Here is a 9180-nt window from a genome sequence, read left to right on the forward strand (position 1 = left end):
TCCAGCTTTGCTGTGTATTTCAATCTTTGAGCTTTAGTTTCCAACTCTGGGGGGAAGGGCTAACAATAGTTATGATACATGCATCAGGAGCTTTGTCATAGCCTTTAACCCAGTGATTTGTCTTCTGGGAAATTCTTCTGTAAAAGTGACTCAAAAAGCTTTATGCTCACAGTGTTCATTGTGCACATAAGAAAAGTAGATCTCCAAAACAGTATTGAAACTCACAAATAGAGTGTGATCCCAAAACAGTATTCAAACTCACAAACAGAGCATGATCCCAGCCGGGGGAAAAAAAAAGAAGAAGGAAGGAGGCCGGGCACAGTGGCTCACGCCTGTAATCCCAGCACATAGGTAGGCCGAGGCGAGTGGATCACCTGAGGTCAGGAGTTCGAGACCAGCCTGGCCAACATGGTGAAACCCCGTCTCTACTAAAAATACAAAAATTAGCCAGACATGGGGGCAGATGCCTGTGATCCCAGCTACTCGGGAGGCTGAGGCAGGAGAATCGCTTGAACCAGGAGGTGGAGGTGGCAGTGAGCTGAGACTGCACCATTGCACTCCAGCCTGGACTATAAGAGCAAGACTCTGTCTCAAATTAAAAAAAAAAAAAAAAAAAAAAAAAAAAAAAAAAAAAAAAAGAAGGAAATAAACAATATCCAGGGTTGCTTAGGTGATGGGTTTATAAATAATAGTTTCTTTATTATTTTACTGTTTCAAAATGTTTTGCAGTGTATATACCATCATGCCTCACTTAACAATGGGAATTTGTTCTGAGAAATGCATGGTTAGGCAATTTTATTGTTGTGTGAACATCGTAGAGTGTACGCGAACTTAGATGGTGTAGCCTATTACACACCTAGGCTCTACGGTATGGCTTATGGCTCCTAGTGTGCAAACCTATACAGCATGTGACTGTACTGAATACTGTAAGCAACTGTAGCATAATGGGAAGCATTTTTGTCTCTAAACATAGAAAAGGTACAGTAAAAATACAGTATAAAAGAAAATAAAATGTATGCCTTGGCAAGGTATAGATTTTAAAATGTGTACATAGTCAGTGCCCTGAACCTACATACCTGTACAGGGCAGTTACCATGAATGGAGCCTGCGGGATTGGAAGTTGCTCTGGACGAGTCAGTGAGTGAGTGCGGAGTGGATGAGAAGGGCTAGGAGTTGCTGTACATGACTGTAGACTTTATAAACACAAGACACTTTGGGCATACTACATTTACTCAAAAATTTTACCTCTTCAAAATAAATTAACCTTAGCTTACTATAACTTTTTTACTTCATACATTTTTAATTTTTTAAACCTTTTAACTGAGCTTAAAACACAAGTGTATTGCACAACTGTATACAAATATTTTCTTTCTTTCTTTCTTTTTTAGACAGAGTCTCGCTCTGTCACCCAGGCTGGAGTGCAGTGGCACAGTCTTGGCTCACTGCAACCTCCCCTGCCTGGATTCAAGTGATTCTCCTGCCTCAGCCTCCCGAGTAGCTGAGACTACAGGTATGTGCCACTACGCCCAGCAAATTTTTTTTTTCTTTTTTTTAGTAGAGACGGGGTTTCACCATGTTGTCCTGGCTGGTCTTGAACTCCTGACCTCATGATCCACCCACTTTGGCCTCCCAAAGTTCTGGGATTACAGCCATGAGCCATCGTGCTTTATATCCTTACTCTATAAACTTTTTCTATTTATTTATTTTTATTTTATAAATTTTTTGTTACAAAGACACAGACACACACCTTAGTCTAGGCCTGCACTGGGTCAGAATCATGACTATGACTGCCTTCTACCTCCACGCTTCATCCTACCAGAAGCTCTTCATGGGCAGTAACATGAATGGAGCTCATGTCTCCTATGATAACAGTGTCTTCCTCTGGAATACCTGCTGAAGGACCTACCTGAGGCTATTTCACAGTTAACTTAAAAAAAAATACAAGAAGTACACTCTAAAATAACGATAAAAGGTGTTGTATAAAAATACTACACGATAGGAATTTTTTGACTCTATTGTAATTTTGTAGGACCACTGTTGTGTATGAGGTCTGTCAGTGACCAAGATGTTCCTCTGTGGCACATGACTGCATGTGACTTTTAAAAGCAGCAAAGCAAGGCTTTGAAACAATTTCAAGCATCAAAAATGAAAGAAGGAAACATTATAATTCTAGCCTGTTTTACAGTGTTCTAAGCCAGTGTTTTCAACATCAATTATCCGATTAATTCTCACAACAGCCCCCAGAGTTAGGTATGGACTTGAACTTTATACCTCACTGACAAATGAGGAGGCTGAGGCGAGAGACGTGAAGAGACCATTTCTACCTGGGCGTGGAGGGGCCAGCAAGGGACCAGGCTTCTGGCTGTGGTGACGCGGCTGCTGCCGTCAACATACCTGCCCCTTAAAGCGCAATGTCAAGACTAACCGCCGATGGGGCAGGGCGAATTGTTGGGCAGCCTGAGACCTGTCTGTGAGTGGGACAGACAGCAGAGGGGGTGCCTGGGGGTCCTGACCCCCCTTCCTCTGGCTAAAGCAGAGAAAGGGCTAGACATAGGCAGCATCCACAGAGAGGCTACCTGGTGCCTGGACTTGGGCCTGTGGCTTTTTTTTTTTTGAGATGGAGTTTCACTCTTATTGCCCAGACTGGAGAGAAATGGTGCCATCTTGGCTCCATAGGGTCAGAGAGCCTATCAAAGGTCCTTGGTATTTCAGGCTGCCTTCACTCCCCCTTCCCACTCATTCTACCCCTTTTTGGAAGCTCAGAGCTCCCCAAGAAAGGAATGCAGGCCTGGTGGCTCTGGGTTCAGAAGGCTCAGACAGAAGGTCCAGGCTGTCTCAGGAATTCACACAGAGGCTGGCATGAGAAAAAAGACAGGCCACTTGGGCTCACAAGGTTGAGGGTCCAGGTATCAGGAAAGGGGAGGGAGCATGCGGCTTTGAACACACGCTTGAGTGGTACCTCAGCATCTTACCCTGCCCAGGTAGCACCGTTTTGCAGTATCGCCTCCAGTATCTCTGGATACGGTCTGCATTGCCTGAGCCCCTCCTCAGAGCACCTCCAGTGTATGGGCAGTGGCTCATCATGTCATCAGTGCCCTGAAGGATAAGATGTGGCCCTGTGGTGAGCATGGGAAGACAGCCCTAGCAAGAAGCGAAGAAGGCACAGGCCTTCCCTACGTTTGGGTGTCTCATAGAGTCCGTTTGGCTGAAGTGTGAATGAGGAGTGAGTGTTACAGGGAAGAAACCTCCCCTGGATGCCTGGCAGTGCAGGGTAGCGGCCAGAGCTCTTGAGGGTGAGATGCACCGGGATGCCCTGCATCATGGGGAACTTATTTAAAAATGCAGATTATGGGCTGTCCTCTGAGATTCTGGTTCAGTAGTCTGGGGCGGGGCCTAAGCATCAGTGTTTAAACATGTTCTCTGGATGATGCTGATGCACATGGTCTCTGGACCACACTTGCGGATCCCTTGGCTAAAAGGTTAGCCTGACTTGCCCACAGCCAGATAGAACTACACAGGCTCCAGAATATGTCCTCGTACCGACACTGTCTCATCTCTGGTCTAGAAGCCCAGTTAAGGCGCCCATATAATCCACACCAAACAGGCATCTCCTCATTCTCCCAGATGCTACTGAGATGTCTCCCTGGGAGACATGGCCAGGCGTCGTCATGGCCTGCAGGGAGCAGTTGTCGAAGAATCGGGTCAAGTGGGGGTTTGCTGGCATTACCTGTGTTTCTGTGGTGGTCATGGCCGTGATCGTCCTTGCCATCACGCTGTGGCGGCCAGGCTGTGAGCTGGAGGCCTGCAGCCCCGAGGCCGACGTGCTGGATTACCTGCTGGGCCTAGGCCAGATCAGCCGCCGAGATGCTCTGGAGGTCACCTGGTACCACGCAGCCAACAGCAAGGAAGCCAGGACACCTGCCCTGAACAGCAACACCACCGTCCTGGAGGCTGACGTCAATGTCGAAGGGCTCGGCACAGCCGACGAGACAGGAGTTCCCATCATGGCACACCCCCTGGCTATCCATAGCGACAACACACTGGAGCAGTGGCTGGATGGTGTGCCGAGCTCTTCCCAGAAGGGCATCAAACTGGACTTCAAGAACATCAAGGCGGTGGGCCCCTCCCTGGACCTCCTGCGGCAGCTGACAGAAGGGGGTAAAGTCTGGCGGCCCATGTGGATCAACACTGACATCTTAAAGGGCTCTGACATGCCCATCTTAACTGAGGTCAGTGCCACAGAGTTCCTGGCCCTGGTTCAGGAGACGTATCCCAAGGCCACCCTGTCTCCAGGCTGGACCACCATCTACATGTCCATGTTCCCAAACAGGACGTACACCCGAGCGATGGTGGAGAAGATGCACGAGCTGGTAGGAGTGGCGCCCCAGAGAGTCACCTTCCCTGTGCTGTCTTCCACGGTGTGAAGGTGTCTTCCACCTTCACTTCCACAGTGGAGTGAGCCTGGCCCCACTCCAACTGGCTGCTGAGCCAATCGGAGAGGTACAGCCTGACGCTGTGGCAGGCTGCCTCAGACCCCATGTCGGCAGAGGATCTGCTCTACCTCTAGGACAACACTGCCATCCATCAAGTCTACTATGACATCTTTGGGCCTTTCCTGTTGCAGTTCAAGCAGCTGGCCTCTACTTGGCAGGGTGTCATGAAGCGTAGAGAGGATGGCTGTACAGCTGTGGCTTACAGAAAGTATTCCATGAATGGCAGCCCCTCACCTGGGCGATTTGGGGCCCCACAGTGAATGCCACACAGAAACAAACAACACGGGAGGCAGCCTGATCCCTCTTCTCCAGCTGTTCGGGGGTGATGATCTTCATGCTGCCCCAGGGGTACAGCAACAGTCGCCCTCCCAGACGCAGAAGGCACGATCCTGCGGAACACTGGCCTCGAGAGAACTGTGGCTGAGAACCCCGTGCCCACTGTTTGTGCTCCAAGTGGCAGCATCCTCAGGTTGGAGTCCTGCCTGCAGCAGCTGGCCACACATCCCGGACACTGGGCGTCCATTTGCAAATAGTGGAGCCTGCAGCCCTCCGGCCGTCCCTGGCCTTGCTGGCATGCCTCTCCAGCCTTGGCCTCTTGCATCAGCCTGTGTGGATGGGGGCCAAAATCTCCCACAGGGGTTTTTCAGTCCCTGGTCACATGGCTGGCAGAGAACTGCTTACAGCTGTGGCTGAGGTCTTCCCCCGTGTGACTGTGGCACCAGGCTGGCCTGAGGCGGCACTGGGCAGTGACTACAAGGAACAGCTGCTCACAGATATGCTAGAGCTGTGCCAGGGGCTCTGGCAACCTGTGCCCTTCCAGATGCAGGCCAGGCCACTGGGCCACAGCACAGCTGGAGCTGTAGCCAGGCTGCTGGCATCCTCCCCCTGGGCCATTGTCACAGTGGAGCACAGCCCAGCTAGGGGCGACTATGCCTCTGAGAGGACAGTGCTGCTGGGAGCCAGGGCTGTGGACAGGACCCGAATCTACTACAGGTTGCCCCAGGGGTACCACAAGGACTTGCCGGCAGATGTTGGCAAAAACTGAGCACCGAGGGGTCGCGTGGGCCAGCGGACCCCAGGGTGGAGGCTCCCCACGGGGAGGCAAGAAGAAATAAAGGCCTTTGCCTTTCTCCAGGCAAAACAAAACAAAGCAAAACAAACCAACAGAAAAAGAAAGGTTAGAAACCCTGGTCTGGATATCTAGCTTATTGTGTGTGGTCAATAGAAGCTTTTTAATAAATGAACAATGTTTTACTCACCCCTTTCACTCCTTTGCTGGAAAAGACAACTCGGAGTTTCCAAGAGAACAGTCTGTCCCCTGGCTGTGTTTCAGAAACGCTCCTTCTGTTCAGTCCAGCTGCAGGGAAAAGGACTGTTTCTAGAAGAAAGAGCCTACTTTACACAGCTGTATCCAGGGAAGGCTGAGGGTTGCTCCCCATGGCCCTCTGGTTCTCCCCCTGACTGTGTATGATCAGGCCCATGTGCAGCTTCTGGGATCCCTAACGATGCCTGATATATGGGGAGCTTCAGTGGCTATATTTCAGGCTTCAGATATTAGCAGAGGACTCTTGCGCTGTCTGAAGACAAGCAGTTGATGTATTCCATGTGCTGGAGTCTGCCAGCCCATTAGAATTTAATTAAGCACATTCTTTCCTGACAGCCTTCTGGTGCTCAGGGGCAAGATGCTTTTGGCTTTGTGGCTGCATTTGGAACTCATTCTTTCTCCCTTTTTTCCGGAAGCTCTCAGCGTCTCCTCTGGCTTCAGAGCACCCGTGGTGGTGTGCATCAGGATCACTCCTGGAGATTCTGAGACAGCCGTCTTCCTTTCAGTCATCCTCCATAGGTGACTCTGAATTGCTCTGAGGCCTAAGAACTGCTGACTTCTGTAGGTTAATGAACCTCAAGCCAATGCCTCCACTCCAGACCTCCCGAGCTTCAGACATATGCACCTTTCTGTCTTTCAGGCAGCTCCACCTGGAATGTCTAAGAGGCACCTCAAGCTCCAAGTAGATGTCCTATAAGTTTTGGAGTCCCTCACCTGCTGTATTCAATTCATTCTATTTATTCTTTCTTCCAAAATTTCTCTCAATTCTCTCACCTCCTAAGGAAAATTCTGCCTTTCATAAACAAGGTCTAGTTGTCGCTGGATGGAGAAGCCGTTTCTCTGATTCACCCGATTTCCCTTTTTCTTGAGAATTTCTCCCTAACCATTGCTCCCATCTGGTAAATAACTTATAATAACTTGGGTAAAGGCCTGTGATTTCCCCTGCACACATGCATGCTTCTTGCTTTAGTTTCCTCTAGCACAGCTGAGATGAGGCTGGAAAACCTGACTGGATTTGTCCCACTGGAGACTCAGTGATAAGAGAAGGGAGCTCAGCACAGGGCGTACTGTGACGCAGGATCCCTGGCATCCCCCGCTTTCCCTTCGAAGCCTGAAGGGCCTGCCTCACCCGAGCTCCCCCTGGCATCCCTGTGGTGGGTACTGTCTTGGCACTTGCCAAGTTGAGTGTGTGCCCGGAACAGGTCTTCAGCCAGAACAAGGTCCTCTCCCTGCTCCCCCGCCTCATCTCTGCTGCTTGTTGGGGCATCCACCTGGTTCTCAAACGGCTGGTGCTGGGTATGACCACTCCCTGCAGAGGAGACCCTGTCTGTTCCAGGGCCAGGGCTGCATAAGGTTCAGCATTGCGACCAAACCAAAACATGACAGAGTGACCCCAATTGTAATGATGAACTCATGTGTCACCCCCTGGCCATGCCGTTGCCGCTGCCTTAGTTCCAGGCTCCAGAAGCTCTTGCCAACCGGTAGCAGAAGGCTCCCTCCTGTCTTTGACCACAGCCAGTCTTCCCATGGTAGCTGGACCCACAATCCTAAAACTACAGAATATCACCATTTAGCAATTCTCAAACTATTTGGTCTTAGGACTCTTTCACGCTATAAAAAATTACTGACGAGGTGGGCAGATCACGAGGTCGGGAAATCGAGACCATCCTGGCGAACACAGTGAAACCCCGTCTCTACTAAAAATACAAAAAATTAGCTGGGAACTAATTGGTGGCACATGCCTATAGTCCCAGGTGCTCAGGAGACTGAGGCAGGAGAATCGCTTGAACCTGGAAGGCGGAGGTTGCAGTGAGCCGAGATCACGCCACTGCATTCCAGCCTGGGCGACAGAGCAACACTCTGTCAAAAAAAAAAAAAAAAAAATTACAGAAAACCCCAAGGGTATTTTGTTTATGTGACTTATATCTGTCCTTATTTACTATATAAATTAAAACACAGAAATTTAACAAATGTTAACTTACTAATTCATTTAAAAATAGCAATAAACTCATTACAACAGAAATAACATGTTTTAACTAAAAAGTCATCATATTTCCTAAAACAAGAAACAATTGCTTACAAGAGTGACATTGTTTTATATCTTTGCAAATCTCTTTAATGCTTGAATCAATAGATTAAGCCAGTGGCTCATCGCCGTTCCTGCATCCAATCGGTTGTCCCATGTTGTTTTGGCTAAAGTGTGTGAGAAAAATCTGGCATTACACAGACATGTAGTTGAAAAGGAGAGGAGTATTTTAATATTCTTCTTGACAATTATGGGTTTTGCGTGTTGTTGTTTTGAGATGGAGTCTCGCTGTGTTGCCCAGGCTGGAGTGCAGTGGCACGATCTTGGCTCGCTGCAACAACCTCTGCCTCTCGGTCAAGCTATTTCCAACTAATTTTTGTATTTTTAATAGAGATGGGGTTTCACCCTGTTGACCAGGCTGGTCTCAAACTCCTGACCTCAAGTGATCCACTTGCCTCAGTCTCCCAAAAGTGCTGGGATTACAGGCGTGAGCCACCTTGCTGGGCTGGGTATTTTTTTTGTTGTTGTTTTTTAATACCATACCCAAACTCAAGAAGTGATAGTTTCTTAAAGGTTTATTACAATATGGAATCTGAAACTATATCAATATACTTCTTGTACTGTCCCACATTAAAATCCAAACATTTCTCTTGTACTTTGAACATGTCTTTTACTTGCATGTAGTTGCCTAACGTCAGACATTGATCATTGGAAAAATATTGGTTCACTGTGTTGTATACATTTTCCAAATGTTGATATTTTTACTCTCCAATATTTAGATAGCACAATTCATTAGTATTACCATTGGAATATCATTGGAAAACTCCCTAAGTATTATTAGGAAGCTGTCAAGCTCACAGTGGTAAACATAAGTTTTCCAGAATTCTGATTCTCACTGGAAAGCTCAGATTTTATTATTGGCAACAAATACCATCAGTTGTTTTCCTTGAAGAAACAGTCTCAGGAGATCCATTTTTGAGAAAACATCTGCCAAAACCCCAGTCTGAATATCCTTAGTTTGTCTGGCAGTCGTTTTTCTTAAGTGAAAATGTATCTTCTGAAAAAAGTGATTAGTTCACTTAACCAAAGCAGTCACACAAGTCATGTTTCCTGGAGACAATCATTGTACATCGACGTGTGGCGGAAGTGGTACTTCTAGTGATGCTTACCAGTCCACACAGAACGTGGAAACAAGGTGTTACGCAAGGGTGCAGATTTCATAATGTCAATAACTTCTACTCTTTCATCATAGACAAGCTTACGTGTGGCTTTTAAAAAAAATTATCTTTTGCTGTGAGTGTGTGGTAGTGGAGAATATGACAGCTGTCAGTACAGTG

General features: G+C 47.9%; 1 pseudogene; it reads left to right on the forward strand.

Moving 5' to 3' along the window:
* The first annotated feature begins 3668 nt into the window (after positions 1 to 3668).
* LOC117084421 lies at positions 3669 to 5641 on the forward strand (annotated as a pseudogene).
* Positions 5642 to 9180: the final 3539 nt, after the last annotated feature.

The sequence above is a fragment of the Trachypithecus francoisi genome, unplaced genomic scaffold (genome assembly GCF_009764315.1).
Source record: "Trachypithecus francoisi isolate TF-2019V2 unplaced genomic scaffold, Tfra_2.0 Lachesis_group0, whole genome shotgun sequence".
NCBI lineage: Eukaryota > Metazoa > Chordata > Mammalia > Primates > Cercopithecidae > Trachypithecus > Trachypithecus francoisi.